The sequence below is a fragment of the Microcaecilia unicolor genome, chromosome 7 (genome assembly GCF_901765095.1).
Source record: "Microcaecilia unicolor chromosome 7, aMicUni1.1, whole genome shotgun sequence".
NCBI lineage: Eukaryota > Metazoa > Chordata > Amphibia > Gymnophiona > Siphonopidae > Microcaecilia > Microcaecilia unicolor.
Window position 1 is genome coordinate 74,205,533 of NC_044037.1, and position 21,350 is coordinate 74,226,882.

The 21,350-nt window shown below is 45.8% G+C and overlaps 1 non-coding gene across 1 annotated transcript; it reads left to right on the forward strand.

Annotated features, from left to right (window-relative positions):
- Positions 1-8,505: 8,505 nt before the first annotated feature.
- On the forward strand, positions 8,506-8,670 carry LOC115475206. Its single transcript, XR_003942987.1, has one exon. It is a non-coding gene; the product is annotated as a U1 spliceosomal RNA (small nuclear RNA).
- The last annotated feature ends 12,680 nt before the right edge of the window (positions 8,671-21,350 follow it).

The following is a 21,350-nucleotide window of genomic DNA, read 5'->3' on the forward strand; positions in this document are numbered from 1 at the left end:
AGGGTTACCAGGGGAGCCCTTACTGCCTAGTAAATAGGTGGTGGTAAGGACTCACATGTTAATGGCCATGCGCTAATTGGGAAATGGCCATGCGCTGAATGGAAAAATAGAAATTCAGGCCATTTTACTGCCATGCTAAAAGTGGTCTCCATGTGGAAAATCCACACGCTAAAAATAGTGAGGCCACTTTTTAGCGCAGCTTAGTAAAAGGGCCCCTAAGATATTTAGCCTGTCCTTCCAATTAAGCTCAGAACAGATTACAAAAGAAGCATATGTAATTAACAAAAAGTAACAAAAACTAAACAGCTTTAAACTCACAAATTAAGTAAAACACTTAACACATAAATAATAATTTCTTAGCCATCAATTACCATATCATACAAGATATGATTCAAGTAAAGAGTACAGTTTTAATGGCTTTCCTAAACTCCAGTAAATCATCAACGGATCTACAAGAAAGAGGCAATTTGTTCCAAATAGGAACTACAGAATAGGAATAAGCACAAGAATTTGCTCGCTCAAGGTGACAAGATTTAGCTGGAGCAACTTGGAACAGTGGACAAAAAATGTGCAAAAACAAGTAACTGAAAAATGGAACTACTGCCTAGCTACCGCATGTGTTGGGCGGTAATTCTATTTTTTACGCACGTCCAATACACGTGGCAGAAAATATTTTTTATTTTCTACCGCATGGCGCTAACTGAGTGGTAATCGTCAGTGTACGCACGCTGATGATTTCTGCCCAGTTAATGCATGAGACCTTACCGCTAAGTCAATGGGTGATGGTAAGGTCTCAGCCCAAAATGGATGCGCGGCAATTTTTATTTGGCTGCACTTCCATTTTCGGCGTCCCCCCCCCCCCCCCCAAAAGTCCTTTTTTCAAGGCACGCTGAAAAATGGACCTGCGCACGTCCAACACACACGCCTGCAACAGTGCAGGCCATTTTTTGGCGCACCTTAGTAAAAGGACCCTTCAGTTCCCTATAACAGCTTTACAGCAAAGAAACACCACCTGCTGGCCAAATTGGAGAAATACACTTCAGAACATAATACAGGAAAATATCCAATACATTTTACAGGCTTAAAACATACTGTTTCTTCACACCTTCTAAGTGGTTATTTTGTGTAGGCCCCCCTGATCAAATTGTATGTTTCAATGCATCCATAAGTGAACAGAAGCTGACACAACCTCTTCATGGTACAATGTTAAACATCAGAAAACAAGAAGAACAATTCCCTACGAGAATATCCAAATGCACTAAAAATGTAGGGTGTGCTTTCTGGTGTTCACCCTACTTTTTTGTACAGTGTTAAACATGACATCTTTTTCCAAACTTTGTCATAATTTTTATTTTCAGTCTTTATTTTTTACAGATTCAAAATAATACAGTGAATATGACAGGTGCAAAAGATTGGACTACCTTCCAGTTGATTTATTTTCTGACTTTATAAACTACTTTTTTAAAGTTGTTAATAAGGCCAGAAAAACAATTTGGTGACTCATTAGGCATTTAGGGATCCTTTTACTAAGCTGTGGTATAAAGTGGCCTTAGTGCACCCTTACGCGGGTTTTTCCCATGCACTAAGGCCAATTTTCCTTTTTTTTTTTTTCATTAATGGTCATGCACCGATGTCAGAAGAGAACCACCAAGTGGAGGAGCAAGGACACCACTACGACAAGTTGTAAGGCAAAAAACGAAGGAGTGGGATATCAGATGACACATCCAACAGAAGACGAAGCAGTTATAAAGTCCAAATCATAAAACGTTTATTAATTGGAGGGCATTTCTGAGACTCAACCCGGTGCTGTGTTTCGGCATGACCGCCTGGCGTCAGGAGTCTGAATAAGTGTAACCTCTAATGTGTCTGATGTATCTGAGCAACAAACGCGGGACTGGAAAAGCTCACAATGTATAGAACAAGATAGGTCCTTGAAAGTAGGTTGCCACCAGTCGCAAAAGTGAATTAATGTAAATCACCAATCTGACATCCCACTCCTTTTTTTGTCACCGTTAGAGCATAGTGATTAAAAAAATTTATTGGGGGTTAACACCGATACCTATTTTGTAGGCGGTAAGGGCTCATGTGGTAATCCTGTGCTAATATAGATGTGCTGTTTAATACAGAAACACCCACTCTCCATCTCCAGACACGCTCCCTTCATGCAAAAATAAATATATATTTTTTTAGCACACAGGTAGCATGTGCAGATTAGGAGCTTACCACAGGATGCCTAAGCACGTCCCACAGTAAGCCATTTTAAGTTGTAAGCGCACGCTAGCACATACTGCAAGCTTAGTAAAAGGAGCCCTTCCATATCATCAAGCTGATCAATCCATAGACTGGTGGGTTGTGTCCATCTACCAGCAGGTGGAGATAGAGAGCAAACTTTTGCCTCCCTATATGTGGTCATGTGCTGCCGGAAACTCCTCAGTATGTTCTCTATCTCAGCAGGTGGTGGTCACACACAGCAGCAGCTCTGGCTAGGCCTCCAAGCCTAATTCTTAGGTTTTGTTGAGTGCCTGGGGTTGAGGGCTCTTTTGAGCAAGTGCAAACCTGGTGGTGCCAGGTCCCTCCTTTTCTCCCCCCTCCCGCTGGCTCTGTTAAAAAAAAAAAAAAAAATTTTGAACGTCCTTAAAGGCGTTTATTTCGACGTTTATTTAAACGTTTATTGCAGCTACTCACTGGGACACCAGGTCGTTACAGCTCGGAGCGGACAGCAGGTAATTTTTACCTTTTTATAGCGGGCAGGGGGTTCCCCGATTCTTCTCCTCGTGGCATATGGCGTCGGAGGGCGAGGGCGCAAAGAGTCGCTCCCCGGATCGCTTGTGCGCTTCTAGAGGGGATGCGGGGGTCTTAAAGCCTGATTCGCCCTTGTTGGGTGACAGTTTCGTGACCGATGAATGTCCCGGTCCTTCCTCCGGCGTGGCGGTTTTTCCCGCCATAAACGCCCATCCCCCGCTCCTCGCCTCCGCCATCTTGGCAGGCCACGCGGCTCGGACGGCTTCTTCTTGGGCCGCCCTTGAGGTTGGAGACATTAATGCCATGAACGCCCTTAATTTGGGCGACGGCACAAAAGCGGCTAAAGTTAAGCGCCGTTCTTCCCGCGCGGCTCCTTCGCGGAGTGTCGCGCCGGACGCCATTTTGGATGCGCAGCATGTCTCTCCCCCGCTCTTGCGAGCGCCGGTTGAGGGTGCGTCTAGGGCTGTAGCCCAGGCTGCGGAAGTGCACAGTCTGGGGGGTTTCTCCCCCGAGTTTGTTTTGCTGCTGCATCAGGCCTTCCTTATGCAAAACGCTGCCCCTGCTCCCTCGTCTGGTAAAGAGGTTGAGGTTCCCAGAGGTAAACGCCCTCGGGTTGATTCACAGGCCTTGGAGGACTTTGTCTTCTCCGATGTAGATGAGGGCAGCGTATCTGAGTTCTCCCAACGGTCCTTTGCGGATTCCTTGGAGGAGACGGATCCCCGCTCGGATGGAGCGGATGACCCCTCTGCAGCGCGGCTTTTTAGCTCAGAGGACTTGCCCAACCTGTTGTTACAGGCCATGGACACTTTGAAGATTTCCTCTCCGGAGGACGTCTCTCCCTCAGCCCCTGTTGGCTCTGCCATTATGCTGGGGACGAAGCGCCCGCCTAGAACCTTCCACGTGCATGATGCCATGCACACCTTAATTTCGGCTCAATGGGATGTCCCTGAAGCGAGCCTTAAAGTGGCTAGGGCTATGTCCCGCCTCTATCCTTTGACTGAAAGTGAGCGTGAGGCCTATCTCTGGCCTACCGTGGATTCTTTAATCACTGCGGTGACTAAGAAAACGGCGTTGCCGGTGGAAGGTGGCACGGCCCTAAAGGACGCCCAAGACAGAAGATTGGAGGCGGCCTTAAGGTCGTCCTTTGAGGCGGCTGCTTTAAGTTTGCAGGCCTCAGTTTGCGGCTCCTATGTGGCCAGGGCGTGCCTGACTATGGTGCAGCGGGCTTCCCCCTCGGATCATTCCTTGAGGGCTGATTGGCCGGCCCTGGAATCGGGCTTAGCCTATTTGGCAGACTTGCTGTATGATGTCTTGAGAGCCTCAGCTAAAGGCATGGCTCAGACAGTCTCTGCGCGGCGGTGGCTTTGGCTGAAACATTGGTCTGCTGACCACGCCTCTAAATCCCGCCTGGCTAGATTGCCTTTTAAAGGCAAGCTGCTCTTTGGGGTCGAGCTGGACAAAATCGTGACCGATCTCGGCACGTCTAAGGGCAAGAAGTTACCAGAGGTCAGGGCTCGGGCTAGTGCTCGTCCCGGTACCTCCAGAGGACGGTTTCAGGAAGCCCGTCGGTACCGCCCGGGCAGGTCAGGTTCCTCTGCCCCCTCTTCCTTTAAGAGGAATTTCTCCCCCAAGCAGCATTCCTTTCGCAGAGACCGCCGTCCCGGAGGTGCTCCCTCCGGTCCTCCCCCAGGGTCTCGTACCCAATGACGGGGTCTTGGTCCACGCCCCAGTGCAGGTTGGAGGACGGCTGTCCTCGTTTCTGGGCGAGTGGACCACAATAACTTCAGACGCTTGGGTGCTGGAAGTCATCAGAGACGGCTACAAGCTAGAGTTCTGCCGACCCTTAAGAGACGGGTTTGTACTCTCTCCCTGCAAGTCTCCGGTCAAAGCTGTGGCAGTGCAGCAGACTTTGGACAATCTGATCCGCCTGGGTGCGGTCGTTCCGGTGCCAGAAAGTCAGCTTGGCAAGGGGCGTTACTCCATTTACTTTGTGGTACCAAAGAAAGGAGGTTCTGTCCGGCCTATCCTCGACCTCAAAGGGGTCAGTCGGGCCTTGAAAGTGCGGCACTTTCGCATGGAGACTCTCCGCTCTGTTATAGCGGCAGTGAAGGCAGGGGAGTACCTGGCATCCTTGGACATCAAGGAAGCATACTTGCATATTCCCATCTGGCCTCCTCATCAACGCTTTCTGCGTTTTGCAGTCCTGGGCCGACACTTCCAGTTCAGAGCCCTCCCGTTCGGGTTGGCTACTGCTCCGCGGACCTTTTCCAAAGTAATGGTGGTCATCGCGGCCTTCCTGCGAAAGGAAGGAGTACAAGTCCATCCTTATCTGGACGACTGGTTGATCCGAGCCCCCTCTTATGCAGAGTGCGGCAAAGCTGTGGACCGGGTAGTTGCTCTTTTGAGCTCCCTGGGATGGATCATCAACTGGGAGAAAAGCCAGCTGCGCCCGACTCAGTCCCTGGAGTATCTGGGAGTTCGATTCGACACCCAAGTGGGCAGAGTGTTCCTGCCAGACAATCGGATTGTCAAGCTTCAGGCTCAGGTGGACCAGTTCCTAGTAGCCTCTCCTCTTCGGGCTTGGGACTATGTGCAGCTGTTGGGCTCTATGACGGCCACGATGGAAGTAGTGCCCTGGGCCAGGGCTCATATGAGACCACTACAACAATCTCTGCTGCAGCGCTGGACTCCGATGTCGGAGGATTATGCTGTGCGCCTTCCCTTGGACCCAGCAGTGCGCAAGGCGCTGAGCTGGTGGATGCAGACAGACAAGTTGTCTGCGGGAATGCCTCTGGTGACCCCGGAGTGGATTGTCGTCACGACGGACGCCTCTTTGTCGGGCTGGGGAGCCCACTGCTTGGGAAGGACAGCGCAGGGGCTCTGGTCTCCTGCAGAGGCAAAGTGGTCTATCAACCTCCTGGAACTCAGAGCCATTCGGTTGGCGCTTTTGGAGTTCATCCCGGTACTGGTGTTGAAGCCGGTACGGGTCCTGTCGGACAATGCCACGGCTGTGGCCTATGTCAACCGCCAGGGAGGTACCAAGAGCGCCCCTCTAGCCAAGGAGGCTATGAATCTATGCCAGTGGGCAGAAGCGAACCTGGAGCAGCTGTCAGCGGCCCACATTGCCGGAGTCATGAATGTCAAGGCGGACTTTCTCAGTCGCCATACCTTGGAGCCCGGAGAGTGGCAGCTATCTGCTCAGGCGTTCTTGGACATCACGAAGCGCTGGGGCCAGCCGAGCCTAGATCTGATGGCGTCATCGGCCAATTGCCAAGTGCCGCGCTTTTTCAGCAGAGGACGGGACCCTCGCTCCCTGGGAGTTGATGCTCTTCTCCAACAGTGGCCGACTCAAGAGCTTCTCTATGTGTTCCCGCCCTGGCCCATGTTGGGCAGGGTGCTAGACCGGGTGGCAAAGCATCCCGGCAGGGTAATCCTGGTGGGTCCGGATTGGCCCAGACGTCCCTGGTATGCGGACTTGATCAGGCTCTCAGTCGACGATCCTCTGCGGCTGCCAGTGGAGCAGGGCCTGTTACATCAGGGTCCCGTGGTGATGGAGGATCCCTCCCCCTTTGGTCTTACGGCCTGGCTATTGAGCGGCAGCGTCTGAGAAAGAAGGGCTTCTCAGACAAGGTCATCGCCACTATGCTGAGAGCGAGGAAGCGCTCTACTTCTACTGCTTACGCCAGGGTTTGGCGTATATTTGCAGCGTGGTGTGAAGCAGGCTCACTTTCTCCCTTCACTGCTCCAATTTCTTCAGTGTTGGCGTTCCTGCAAGAAGGTCTGGAGAAAGGACTGTCGCTCAGTTCCCTTAAAGTCCAGGTGGCGGCTCTAGCTTGCTTCAGGGGCCGCCTGAAGGGTGCTTCCCTGGCTTCGCAGCCAGATGTGGTGCGCTTTCTCAAGGGAGTTAATCACCTGCGCCCTCCTCTGCACTCAGTGGTGCCTGCGTGGAATCTCAACCTGGTGCTAAGAGCATTGCAGAAGCCGCCTTTTGAACCCTTGTCGAGGGCATCTCTGAAAGACCTGACGTTGAAAGCAGTCTTTTTGGTGGCTATCACTTCAGCCAGAAGAGTTTCCGAGCTCCAGGCGCTCTCATGTCGAGAGCCCTTTCTGCAGTTCACTGAGGCAGGAGTGACTATTCGCACAGTGCCTTCCTTCCTGCCCAAGATTGTTTCTCGCTTCCATGTGAATCAGCAGCTCTGTCTCCCTTCCTTTCGTAGGGAGGACTACCCAGAGGAGTACTCTGCTCTTAAATATCTGGATGTGAGACGAGTCATCATCAGATACTTGGAAGTGACCAATGAGTTCCGGAAATCGGATCATCTGTTTGTCCTGTTTGCAGGTCCTCGTAAGGGTCTGCAGGCTGCTAAGCCTACAGTGGCGAGATGGGTCAAGGAAGCCATTGCAGTGGCTTATGTGGCCGCGGGGAAGGTGCCGCCTATCCAGCTGAAGGCTCACTCCACTAGAGCTCAGGCGGCCTCGATGGCAGAGGCCGGGTCCGTCTCCTTGGAAGAGATATGCAAGGCGGCAACTTGGGCTTCGGCTCATACATTCTCCAAGCATTACCGCTTGACTGTGGCGGCTCGGGCGGAGGCCCGGTTTGGAGCTTCAGTGTTGCGGTCAGGGATTTCAATGTCCCGCCCTGGGTGAGTACTGCTTCGGTACATCCCACCAGTCTACGGATTGATCAGCTTGATGATATGGAAGGTAAAATTATGTATCATACCTGATAATTTTCTTTCCATTAATCATAGCTGATCAATCCATAGCCCCTCCCAGATATCTGTACTGTTTTTATTCTGGTTGCATTTCAGGTTCAAGTTTAGTCTTCAGTTACTTCAGAAAGACTTCGTGTTCAAGTTTTTTCACTTGGATTCTTCAAGAGTTGAGACGAGTTTGTGTTACAGTGAGCTGCTGCATTCCTCTCCCCTCCGTTTTTCGGGGCTGGATTGAGATTTAAATTCTGCCGGCACTCCCTCCCGCTTCGTGCGGCTGTAGGGCAGCTTTGTACCCCTCCCGCTTCGGCGGTGTTAGGGTCAGTCAGCTCCTCCCGCGGTTGCGGTTGCAGGATAAGCCAGATCCCCCCGCATCGGCGGGTGTGGTGTCCCTCCCCCGCTCCTCGGGGATGAGCTGGACGGATTCCCCTCCCCCACTTGTGTGGGGATGAGCTGGGTTAATTCCCCTCCCCCGTTTCGGCGGTGGTGAGCTGGGCAGAGTGTCCCTTCGTGGGTGTAATTCTCTAAGTGCTGAGTCCTGCGGATGGAGCTTTGATATCGACATACTGAGGAGTTTCCGGCAGCACATGACCACATATAGGGAGGCAAAAGTTTGCTCTCTATCTCCACCTGCTGGTAGATGGACACAACCCACCAGTCTATGGATTGATCAGCTATGATTAATGGAAAGAAAATTATCAGGTATGATACATAATTTTACCTTAATTAGTCAAGAGAAGATAATTCCATGGTTGAACAAAAGCTCTGACCCTTCTAACCTCTTAGTTTTTGATTGTTGTTCTGTCTACTTTCAAAAACCGTGGGCTCCTTTAAGCATTTCTACGAACATTTGAAAATGAAGATAGTTTACTCTTTTAAAGCAGGAGAAGGATATTAAAAAATATATTAAATGCTTCCAGCTAATAAATTCAGTTCCCAGAAACATTGTTAAGAAATGGAAGGTATGTGGAACTGTTGTAGTCAGAGCAAGATCTGGAAGACCCAAGAAAATTTCTGCTAGAACTGTCTGATATCTTGTTGGATATGCACAACAGATACCTGGCAAGGAAGATTGTCCATGATCCAGAAGGTGGCACACTCACAGTTCGGCTCGGACATTGTACCTGGGTGGTGCTGACCTCTATGATTTTCCCACTGTGGGAAACACAACTGCATAATTTATGGTACTGATGGATTGCATTCATGCATTCCCCTGTGTTCTTGTGAGCTCTGCTTAAAAGCAGTTTTCAGATGTTTATTTTTTAATTTCAATTATTTATTTATTTTGTTCAATGCATTTTCCCTCTTGGGGGTCCTTTTACTAATGCATGCTTACTGCAGGTTAAAAAGCACTATTGTGAGGCGTACTCAGACATCCTGCGATAGTTTTGGGATCGGCACACACTACGCACACGCTAAAGAATGGAATTTATTTTTTAGTGCTGGGGCATGTCTGGGGGTGGAGAGTAGGCGTGTTCTGTGCTAATCAGCGCAGCCTCATTGCCACACTAACCGATTAGCGTGTGGTTAGCGCATGAGCCCTTACTGCCTCCGATGTAGGTGGCGGTAAGGGCTCACAAACTAATGGCCATGCGGTAAAGGGGAAATTAGCACATGGCCATTAATATGGAAAATGGGGCTATTTTACCGTCACACTAAGGGGTCCTTTTACTAAGGTGCGTAGGCGTCTATGCAAGTCCAACACGCATCAGTTTGAAACAACCGCCCGGTTACCGCGTGCGCCAGGTGGTAATTTCATTTTTTACGTGTGTCTGATATGCGTGCCAGAAAATATTTTTTATTTGCTACCGCATGGCGCTAACCAGGTGGTAATCAGTAGTGACGCATTGATGATTACCACCCGGTTAATGCATGAGACCTTACTGCTAAGTGAATGGGTGGTGGTAAGGTCTCAGGCCCAAAATGGACGTGCGCCAATTTTTATTTTGCCACACGTCCATTTTTGGCCAAAAAAAAGAGGCCTTTTGTGCAGGTGCACTGAAAAATGGACCTGTGTTTTTCCAAAACATGCATCTACACTAGCACAGGCCATTTTTAAGCGCATCTTAGTAAAAGGACCCCTAAAAATGGTCTTAGCATGCAGGAAAGACACATGCTGGGTGTAGGCCACTTTTGGTAAAAGGGCCCCTTGTCTCTTCTCATCTCAAGAAAATATATTTTAATAAAAAAAAAAAAGATGTGCTAACCAGAACCAACACATTAGTATAAATGATGTACTGAAAAATTTAGCTAACACTGGAGGAGTTGTCCAGTCTATAGTGTTGCTTTTATAACAATGATCTGCATTGAGACCTCGCAGAAGGCAACATTTTCTACAACCTCATCAACAAATGTATTAATCTAAAGTATGCAAAAGAAAACTACTACAGTACTAACCATTTCTAACCCTGGTAAGTTTGAATCTTTTTGATACAAAATGCTTTGAACTGATGAAAATTAAACCGTTCAGCCACAGTCTCACAAGACATATTTGTAGAATCCTTTGCCAACTATGAAGCACAGGGAGGGTCTATTATGCTTTATAACTGTATGGCAGTCAGTTGCACAGAAAATATTGTGGGTCCCTTTTACAAAGTTGCGCCAAAAACTGGCCTGCGGTAATGTGGGTGGGGGGTTTGGACCAGGAAATGGATGTACGGCAAAATTAAAACCAGCGCAAGTCTATTTACGGCCTGAGCCCTTAAAGACCACCCATTGACTTAGTGGTAATTGCTCACGTGTTACCCATGCGGTAACTATCCAGGAAGTACCAACTGCCAATTACTGCCAGGAACACCCCATGGTAGAAAATAATACATTATTTTCTACTGTGTGTTTTTGGAGCACGCCAAACTCAGAATTACCGCCAGGCACATGAACTAGCTGGGTGGTAATGCTGATTTGATGTGTGCTGCACGCTCATAGGCTCGTACTTGCCTTTATAAAAAGGCCCCTCTGTGGGTAGAAAAAAAAGAATGCTTTAAGTAAACATCAGGATATCTTAGATTAAATTAATGTCCCATAGAAAGTGAAGAAATTGAAGCTGAAAAGAGGATGGATATTTCAGTAAGGCAATGATCCAAAAGATACCTCAAAATCAACCATGAAGTTATTACAAGGAAAGAAAAATGAAAGTTTTGGAATGGCCTTCATACTTGAATATTATTGAAAATCTGTGGGGAGATCTCAAGTGTACAGTGGATGAGGAGACCCTAAGAATATTTCTGAGCTAGAAAAGTTCTTTCTGAATGGGTAAGAAAAATTCCAAAAGTCAGAAAAGAAAGTATTTTAGCTGGCTCCAGGAACTTTTGGAAGCTGTTATTTCTGTCAAAGGAGGTAAACATAAGAACAAAAGAATATCCATACTGGGATAGACCAGTGGTCCATCTAGCCCAGTATCCTGTTTCTAACATTGGCCAATCCAGGTCACGATTCCAAAGAATAGCAAGATTCCATGCTACCAATCCAGGTCACAATCCAACCCCAGGAATAAGTATGGGCTTTGTGTCTACTTTAATAGCGGTTTATAGACTTTTCCTCCAGGAACTTGTCCAAACCTTTTTTAAAACCTGGATACACTAACAGCTTTTACCACATCTTCTGGCAATGATTGCCATAGCTTAACTATTTGTTGAGTGAAAAAATACTTTCTCCTATTTGTTTTAAAAGTATTACCATGTAACTTCATGGAGTGTCCCCTTGTCTTTGTACTTTTTGAAAACGTGAACAATCAATTCACAGATACCCAATCTACTCCACTCAGGATTTTGTAGAGCTCTATCATATCCAACCTCAGCCATCTCTATTCTAAGCTGAAGAGTCCTAACCTCTTAAGCCTTTCTTCATGTGAGATATTCCATCACCTTAATCATTTTGGTCACCCTTCTTTGAACCTTTTCTAATTCCACTATATCTTTTTTGAGCTGTGGCGACAATAGTCAAGGTGCAACCACATCATGGACCTATGTAGAGCCATTATAATATTCTTTTCTTATTTTCTAGTCCTTTCCTAATAATCACTAACATTCTGTTTGTTTTTTTTGGCCACTACCACTCATTGAGCATAACATTTCAGCATATTGTCCACGATGACACCTAGATCTTTTTCTTGGGTGCTGACTCCTAAGGTGGACCCTAGCATCAAGTAACTATAATTTGGTTTATTCTTCCCAATGTGCATCACTTTGCATTTGCCCACGTTAAATTTCATCTTCCATTTGGATGCCCAGTCTAAGGTCTTCCTGCAATTTCTCACAGTCTGCATAGGATTTAACAACTTTGAATAGTTTTGAGTCATCTGTAGTTTATGTTAAAAAAGCATCAGTCCCAGTACAGATCTCTAGAGCATGCCTCAATTCACCTTCCTCAATTAAGAGAATTAGCCATTTAACCCTACCCTCTGTTTTCTATTATTTAACCAGCTCCCAATCCATAACAGAACATTGCCTCCTATCCCATGGTGTTTTGATTTTCTCGAGTCTTTCATGAGGAACTTTGTCAAAAGCTTTCTGAAAATCTAGATTCACTACATCAACAGGTTTCCTTTATCCACATGTTTATTCATGCCTTCAAAAAATGTAGCAGATTGGTGAGGCAAGATTTCCCTTGGCTGAATCCATGTTGACTCTGTCCCATTAAGCCATGTTTGTCTACATGTTCAGTAATTTTATAACAATTTCTATCATTTTGCCTAGCACTGATGACAGGCTTACTGGTCTGTAATTACCCAGGTCACCCCTGGAATCCCTTTTTAAAATTGGTGTTAAATTGGCTGGTGAACTTTGGTCCTGAGGAACTGAGTTCAATTCCCACTTCAGGCACAGGCAGCTCCTTGTGACTCTGGGCAAGTCACTTAACCCTCCATTGCCCCATGTAAGCCGCATTGAGCCTGCCATGAGTGGGAAAGCACGGGGTACAAATGTAACAAAAAATAGTAAATTGATGATTTTAATGTCAATAGTAGATCAGCAGTTTCATTTTTTAGTTCTTTCAGGACCCTTGGGTGTATACCAACTGGTCCAGGTGATGTATTGCTTTTTAATTTGTTGATTTGGTTCAGTACATTTTCCAGGTTCACTGAGATTTGTTTCAATTCCTCCATATCATCACCCTTGACTACCACAGGTAGCTCTCTCCTCCTCAGTAAAGACTGAAGCAAAGAATTTATTTACACTTTCCACTATGGCCTTTTACACATTAATAATCTAATGGTCCACTGACTCCCTCAAAGGCTTTCTGCTTCTAATATACCTGAAAAATTATTGTTATGTTTTTTTTGCCTCTACAGTCCAAGAAACAAAAAGTACCAGAGGCCCTCAAAAAAAGGTCAAAAAACTTTTAATCATGTGCTTAGATAAAACAATCCTTAAATGGACCCGACACGGTCGTTCACAAGAATCTTTTTGTTTCATCTGATGCGAAGGGATAACACAGCGGCGCAGTATATTGCTCTCAGCAAATGCTTCATATTGTAAAGCACAGCCGTACCTAGTCTGCTAGACTTCGTGACCCCTGACGCAGGTGCTGTGCGCCAAAATACGGACCGTGTCGGGTCCATTTAAGGATGGTTTTATGGGCCTCTGGTACTTTTTGTTTTTGTTTCTTGGACTTTCGTTTGCACTTTGTTCCCTATTTTTGCCTCTACAGGAAATGTCTTGTCAGATTCTCTTTTAGCCTTCCTTATCAATGCTTTGTATGTAACTTGCCAGTGCTTATGCTGCTTCTTGTGTTCTTCATTCAAATTCTTTTTTCATTTTTTGAAAGATGTTCTTTTAGCTCCGATAGCCTCTTTCACTTCACCTTTATCCATGTTGGCTGTTGGTTGCTTCTCTTTCCACCTTTGTTTTTAATAAATGGGCTTCCAAGATGCTGTTTTTAAATAATGTCCATGTCTGATTTAAACTCCTAACCTTGGTGACTTCTTCTTTTAGTTTTCTTTTTTAAGCATTTCCCCCATTTTATCATAGTTGCTCGTTTAAAAGTTACATTCTGGAACAGTGGATTTCTTTGGCGTCTTCACTCCAAACAGATCCAACATAATTACTGTTTGCACCAAGTCCTGCATTCCCCTAAGCACTAGGGGGTCCTTTTACTAAGGTGCGTAAGCGTCTATGCATGCCCAACGTGCGCCAAAATGGAGTTACCACCCGACTACCCTGTGTCTCTTGCGGTAATTTCATTTTTGGCGCACATCCGATACACGCATCTGAAAAATATTTTTTATTTTCGGACGTGCGTAACGGACGCTCGCCAAGTGGCATTTGGCGCGTGGTCATTACCGCCCGGTTACCGCATGAGTCTTTACCACTAGGTCAATGGCCGGCGGTAAGGTCTCAGGCCCAAAATGGACACGCGGCAATTTTCATTTTGCCGCACGTCCATTTTCGGCAAAAATTTAAAAAGGCCTTTTTTACAGACGCACTAAAAAATGGATCATCATGTGCCCAAAACCCGCGCCTACACTACCGCAAGCCATTTTTCAGCCCGCCTTTGTAAAAGGACCCCTGGATTTAATATAGCTCTCCCTCTTGTTGGTTCCTGGACCAGTTACTGCACAAAGCAGTCATTTATTTTGTCTAGGAATTTTACCTAAGTGTTACAAAGTACTCACTGAAAGGGTGTCCATATTTTTGCACCTGTCATATTCACTGTTTTCTTATGTTGAATCTGTAAAAAACCCTTCAAATAAATAGAAATTATACATTGACAGTTGCAGATAAGATGTCATGTTTAACTATGTTCCATGCAGAGGCTGTGTCAGTTTCTGCCTAAACATTTGCACACAATTATACATGTTCACCTGCACCCCCTACCAGAAAATTTTAGTTCTACCCAGTGTGTGTTTTCTAGCAAAAAAGGTGCCGGTACTCAAATGCTAGGCCATTCTTCAGGGGTAGGATGATCACTGAGGACCCACCCCACATTAGCCAGGCCCCCTGCAACCAGTCACAGAATCTATGTCAAGGCAGAATTGGCGTGTAGAGCCTGAGCTCTTTCATTAAAACCTGGGGTCCATGAATCAATTTTAGCAGACAATTGAAAAGGTGCAGGTACTCAGTACCCCCAAGTACCCCCTCATAAAAAGCCCTGGTTCTACCATTGTCAGGACCAGCGTTTGGATCTGAGATATGCTACCTTGAGTAGAAACTTTGTTACCTGTAATATGACCTTCCAGTCACTAGATCTTGAGTCATGGATGTAAAGGCATGCTGAACCTACTTTTCTTTTTATCTGAGTTATTTATAGTTGCTTAGGATTTTAACTGGTTTAATATGTGTGGACACTGATCCCTCAGTGAAGCACATTTTGGGACTTCTTCTTTGAGGGCTGAAACATAGCAAATCTTCTAAGCTTCAGTACTACAAACACTTTGAAAAATCCCTAACTAGACCACACGATGTCTGACTTCTTATAGTCATAGATCCATGTGTGAGGCACACTTCTTTAGACTCTGGTTGATGCATTAGAAACATGGAATAGGAGGGCAGAAAAAGATTGTAAGATCCATTTGCTCTGAACATAAGAATAGCCACAGTTGTTCAGAACAATGGTCCATCTAGTCCAGTATCCTGTTTTTAGCAGTGGCCAAATCCAGGTCACAAGTACCTGGGCAGAAACCCAAATAGTAACAGCATTCTATGCTACCAATCCCGGGCCAAGCAGTGGCTTCCCCCATTTGCATCTCAATAACAGACTATGGACTTTTCCTCCACGAACTTGTCCAACCCTTTTTTAAAACCCAGATACACTAACCACTGTTACCACATCCAGGGGCGGCCCAACCATTAGGCCACCTGAAGCAGGGGCCTCAGGTGGCACTTATCAGGAGCGGCAGCTTGGAGGGTTGGCATCTCCCCCTTCATGGGGTTTTACCTCACGGTGATGTTTCAGACCTGGCAGTGGTTCCCATATGCTGCCCTGTAGCCGCCGGCACCCGCCTCTTCCCTTTACTGCGGCTGCCTCTGTGATGTAACTTCCTGTTTTGTCAGAGGCTTGGACAGCCACAGTAAAGGGAAGAGGCAGGTGCCGGCGGTGGCAGGGCAGCGTATGGGAACTGTTGCCGCTGCCAGGTTTGGAATATCACCATGAGGTAAAATGCCATGAAGGGGGGGGGGGGGGCGGCATCTCAGCACAGGGGGTGGGGGGGGAGCAGCATGTTAACTCCGCCTCAGGTGGCATCTTCCCTTGGGCCAGCCATGACCAAATCCTCTGGCAACAAGTTCCAGAGCTTAACTATTCTTTGAGTGAAAAAATATTTCCTCTTATGTGTTTTAAAAGTGTTTCCATGTAATTTCATTGAGTGTCCCCTGGTCTTTGTACTTTTTGAAAGAGTGAAAAATTGATTCACTTTTACCTACACCACTCAGGATTTTGTAGACCTCAATCATATCCCTCCCTCAGCCGTCTCTTTTCCAAGCTGAAAAGTCCTAACCTCTTTAACCTCTCCAATTTCATTCTTGGTGAAGTGCTATACCCCGCCATTGATCTCTTTGCTTTCCTCTCATTTTATAGCTAGGGATCCTCTGTGTTTATTTTATTCTATTTACTATTTATTTTATTAGCATTCAGAGACCACCTTCCCAGTACTCTAGAATCGCCTAAAGCAGTACAGTATTTATCAAAACATCAAATACAAAAATCACAGGTAAGACATCATATTTCATTTTCATTTCATTTATTACCATTTATATATCACTCTTATCCAGAGTGGAGTACAAAATATACACACATAATAAAACCACATCATACACATACATAAAAAATACAATCACACTGATCATAGCACCATGTCCCCATTATACTGAAATCAAGTCCTAGCCTGCTTCAGAAAATGCTGCTTTAACAGTTTCTTTTTGCCTCCTAAGGATAATTGGCAGCTTATTCCATACCAAGGGACTCGCTATGGAATTAAACCACCTCCTTGTGTATTCCAATTGAGGCACCTCCAAATTACAAGAGTTCTCAGAGTGAGGTGCCTGTTTTGGCTCATACCAATGAAGACAATTCAATAAATATTTGGAAAAGTCTTGGTATAAACTCTGGTGCACCATCACTAAAAGTTTAACCTTAATCCGATCTTGGACAGAGCATCATTGCAGCTTCTGAAGAAAAGGAGAGATACATTCATGCTTCGACAAACCATACAAGTGGATTGTAGAATTCATTACAACCTGCAAGGAATGAATACACACAGCAGGCAATCCCATATAACCAATATTACAATAATCCAAGCCTGACAAAATTAGACTCTGAAAAAAATTGATATTTAGTAGAGGTCACTTTGATTCTGTGTCTAGCTTTATGAAGTGGAGTGGAGGAGTAGCCTAGTGGTTAGTGCAGTGGACTCTGACCCTAGAGAACTGGGTTTGATTCCCACTACAGCACCTTGTGACTCTGGACAAGTCACTTAACCCTTCATTGCCCCAGGTACAAATAAGTACCTGTATATACTATGTAAACCGCTTTGAATGTAGTTATAATGTAGTTCCCTGCTGCACTTAGGGAATAGAAATCCACGGGAGACATATGTGTTAGGCGGGGAGAGTCTGATAGGTACGGGCGGAGAAAGGGATCTTGGGGTGATAGTATCTGAGGATTTCAAGGCGACGAAACAGTGTGACAAGGCGGTGGCCGTAGCTAGAAGGTTGTTAGGCTGTATAGAGAGAGGTGTGACCAGCAGAAGAAAGGGGGTGTTGATGCCCCTGTATAAGTCGTTGGTGAGGCCCCACCTGGAGTATTGTGTTCAGTTTTGGAGGCCGTATCTTGTTAAGGATGTAAAAAGAATTGAAGCAGTGCAAAGAAAAGCTACGAGAATGGTATGGGATTTGCGTTACAAGACGTATGAGGAGAGACTTGCTGAACTAAACATGTATACTCTGGAGGAAAGGAGAAACAGGGGTGATATGATACAGATGTTCAAATATTTGAAAGGTATTAATCCGCAAACGAACCTTTTCTGGAGATGGGAAGGTGGTAGAACGAGAGGACATGAAATGAGATTGAAGGGGGGCAGACTCAAGAAAAATGTCAGGAAGTATTTTTTCACGGAGAGAGTAGTGGATGCTTGGAATGCCCTCCCGCGGGAGGTGGTGGAAATGAAAACAGTAACGAAATTCGAACATGCGTGGGATAAGCATAAAGGAATCCTGTGCCGAAGGAATGGATCCTCAGGAGCTTAGTCAAGATCGGGAGGCGGGGCTGGTGGTTGGGAGGCAGGGATAGTGCTGGACAGACTTGTACGGTCTGTGCCAGAGCCGGTGGTGGGCAGCGGGACTGGTGGTTGGGAGGCGGGGATAGTGCTGGACAGACTTGTACGGTCTGTGCCAGAGCCGGTGGTTGGGAGGCAGGGCTGATGGTTGGGAGGTGAGGATAGTGCTGGGCAGACTTATACGGTCTGTGCCAGAGCCGGTGGTTGGGAGGAGGGGCAGGTGGTTGGGAGGCGGGGATAGTGCTGGGCAGACTTATACGGTCTGTGCCCTGAAGAGCACAGGTACAAATCAAAGTAGGGTATACACAAAAAGCAGCAAATATGAGTTATCTTGTTGGGCAGACTGGATGGACCGTGCAGGTCTGTTTCTGCCGTCATCTACTATGTTACTATAAAAACCACAGAAAGGCAGTATACCAAGCCCCATTCCCTTTCCCTCTCTCCTTTACTAGCTGCCTAAACAGATTAGATTTAAGATAGCTTACTTGGTTTTTAAAGCAATTTGCGGCTTGAATTCTGAAGATATGATCAATCTTTTGGTTTTTCCAGTTCTTGAGCAGAGTAACTGTTCCTTAAGCACTTTACAAATGGGCTATCCCACATCTAAAAACATATGTTTAAAGAGGGTTCATGAGAATTCATTTTATTTTTAGGCAGTCCAGATTTGGAATGATCTCCCTCGAGACATTAGACCAATCCATCACATTCTGCTTTTAGAAAGACCTTAAAAACATTTTTATTTGAGTTATAACATAATTGTACTTGTTTGATGTAACTTATAGCTAAGTAACCCCCCCCCCCCCCCCCCCATTTACAAAGCTGTGCTAGCGATTGTCGGTGCACTAATGCTGACACAGCCCATTCACCTTGAATGGACTGTGTCGGCATTGCTACCAGTGGCGTAGCCACAGGTGGGCCTGGTGGGCCGGGGTCCACCCACTTAGGGCTCAGGCCCACCCAACAGTAGCACACGTTTAACGGTAGCTGGTGGGGAGCCCAAGCTCTGCTAGCTGAAGACTTCCCCCTGATGGTAACAAAAACGCTATCCTCCATGATACCGGCACCTGCACATGCTAAGTTTTCAGCGCATGCCTGCTGCAGACTGCCAAGGTAGAAAGAAGCATTTTCCCGCCAGCTGAGATATTTTTTTTTTGGGGGGGGGAGGGAGAACACTTGGTGCCCACCCACTTCTTGTCTAGGCCCACCTAAAATCTGTTGTCTGGCTACGCCCCTGAAAAGTGGCTTTGTAAACGGGGGGGGGGGGGGGGGGGGAATGTAATTTCCTTTTATGTGAAGGCTTATTCTGGTTTGTTAACTGCTGCAGATCCTTTGGGAGAGTTGGCAGTATATAAACCACGAATAGAAATAGAAATAGAAACTTAGCTTAAAACAGAAACATAGCTTAAAAATGATTTCTTAATCACAGATCGATTTGGGGCTGAAAAGGACATTGTGGAATACAACACCCTCAGATCCTTCACTACTGAAGAGATCTTAATTACAGTATGAGATATCACAATTTCAGTTGGGAATTGAGCAAGAGATTCATTGGTCAACAACAGGATTTCAGTTTTACACACATTAAGATTCAGTTGATTCATGAACATCCACTGATTCAGCTCATCAAAAATAGCTTTCAGCTGTCATTATCTCAGGGATAGGCTCTGTCAAAGGCATAAAAAACTGATCTTCAGCATAAATGCAGTATGCCAATCCTCACGACTTTAGCACTTGGCAAATTGGTACCATGTACACATTAAGGGCCCTGTTAACTAAGGTGCGTTAGTGTTTTTAGCGCACCTACACAGCGCATGCGCTAACTATGTAGGCGTCTATAGGGATATTGTAGGCATGTACATGGTTAACGTGCATACATGGTTAATGCATGTTAAAAACTTTAATGTGCCTGTAAAGCTGCTTAGTAAACAGGGCCCTAAATAATATTCCTGACAAAGCCAACATATGAAACAACAACCACAACAAGAAAAAAGCATACAATACTATCCATAAAATCAAAGCACAAAAGTGGACTGGTCACAGTCACATACTTATTTATTTATTTATTTTAGATCACTTATACCCCGCTTTTTGCCACGTAACGCAGCCCCAAAGTGGCTTACAATGAACTAAGGAAAAGAATCACAATGACAGTTGAAGGCAAAAGGGAAGGGAATATAAATACAAAAAGTTAAGCAAATGAGGGAAAAAAACACAAAAGGAAAAGAAAGGAAGGAAAAATAGTACAGAATCAGATCTTAACTCGCCGAGACACAGAAGATCAGATCTTGCGGGAGGCCAAACGCTGAAGATTGTCCCATCATGGCTAGGAACCGTTCTCTAGGTATTCCAGCAGACAAAACAGTGAAGGCGGTAGGAAAGAGCTCATCAGCTGTTAGTCCTTTGTAGAGGAGGCGGTGCTGGACGAAGGACGAAATGAAGAGGGCTCAACCAATTCGGGATACCAGAGGAGATCTAAAGGCAGGCGGCCCCCTTCAGCTGGGCGTCGTCAGTACCAGAAGGCAACGCCGACAGGGATTGCCCCGACTGCAAAAGTGCACTGGTCAGGCCTCCGATAGTCGGCGGTTGGGCTGTAGGAACGTCGATGAGGAGCAGGGTAGACTAGGCCAGTCAATGGCTCTGGGATCACTCAGTCCTCCTTCTATACCACTACTCCGTGCTCCACTCCCGCTGACAGGATCGCGACTCCGCGACGGGATCCTCTTGCGACAGGACCTTAGCATTAAACGCAGCTGATGAACCCCGCACTGAGCCCCACCGATGAGTTTTTTCGCGGTGCTTCAGTTTTCCTCAGTGTCACTAACAGTGACAGAAAAACAAGCAGGAACCAATCTAAAGATGATCAGAGCTCCGCGGCGGCCCACATGGGGTAGTGGTCGTAAAGATCTGCTTTCCTAAATTTTGTTACTATTTTCGTCTCCATCAGCTTCCCCAGAAGGCCAAGCCACCCATTTCCTGATACTGAATTTTTTTTTCCTGAAGTTGCTCATTTTGCCTCCTTAAAACTTCACACCATAATCTTTTACATTACATCGGAGCTTATAGCCCGCTAACACCTCAACAGTTCTAAGCGGGTTCCAATCAAAGAGGCCAAAACAAGCTTCTGGGAAACAGTTCAAGTAAAAATCAAGTTAAGTACAAAATTTTCTAAAAAAAAAAAAAAAAAAAAGGTTTTCAAAAGTTTCCTAAATGACAAGTAAGATTGAGATAGAAAAAAGAGCCCTGCAACATCTTTCCATTTTCTAGATCATTCTTCCTTCTGAAAATATGTACATTTCTTAGTGTCAGATTATTGTACCCAGAGAGATGATGGCTTTCCCAGAGGCATATGTTCCAACAGAAGGATTCTTACCACTTGGTGGCAAGATAAATTAGTAAATATACAGCCTGAAGTTCAGAACAGGAAGTATAGTGTGAGAAAAATGCCATTTCCCAGACCTATTATCCTACTGATTTTTAAGTACACTTGCCTGGTGTCAACAGGTTGTGAGTCAGTCTCTAATAATTGCTACGTTTATTATATAAAAAGGTATGCAAAGTACACAACTGTACAATTAGTATCAGGAAGGAAACGTACAGCAGAGTAGAGGGTTTGTTTTTTTTTTAGCCTGTAGTTCTTTTCACAAAATTTGAGTAGGCACTGAACAGCGCAAGCTGGGCTAGAACTTAAT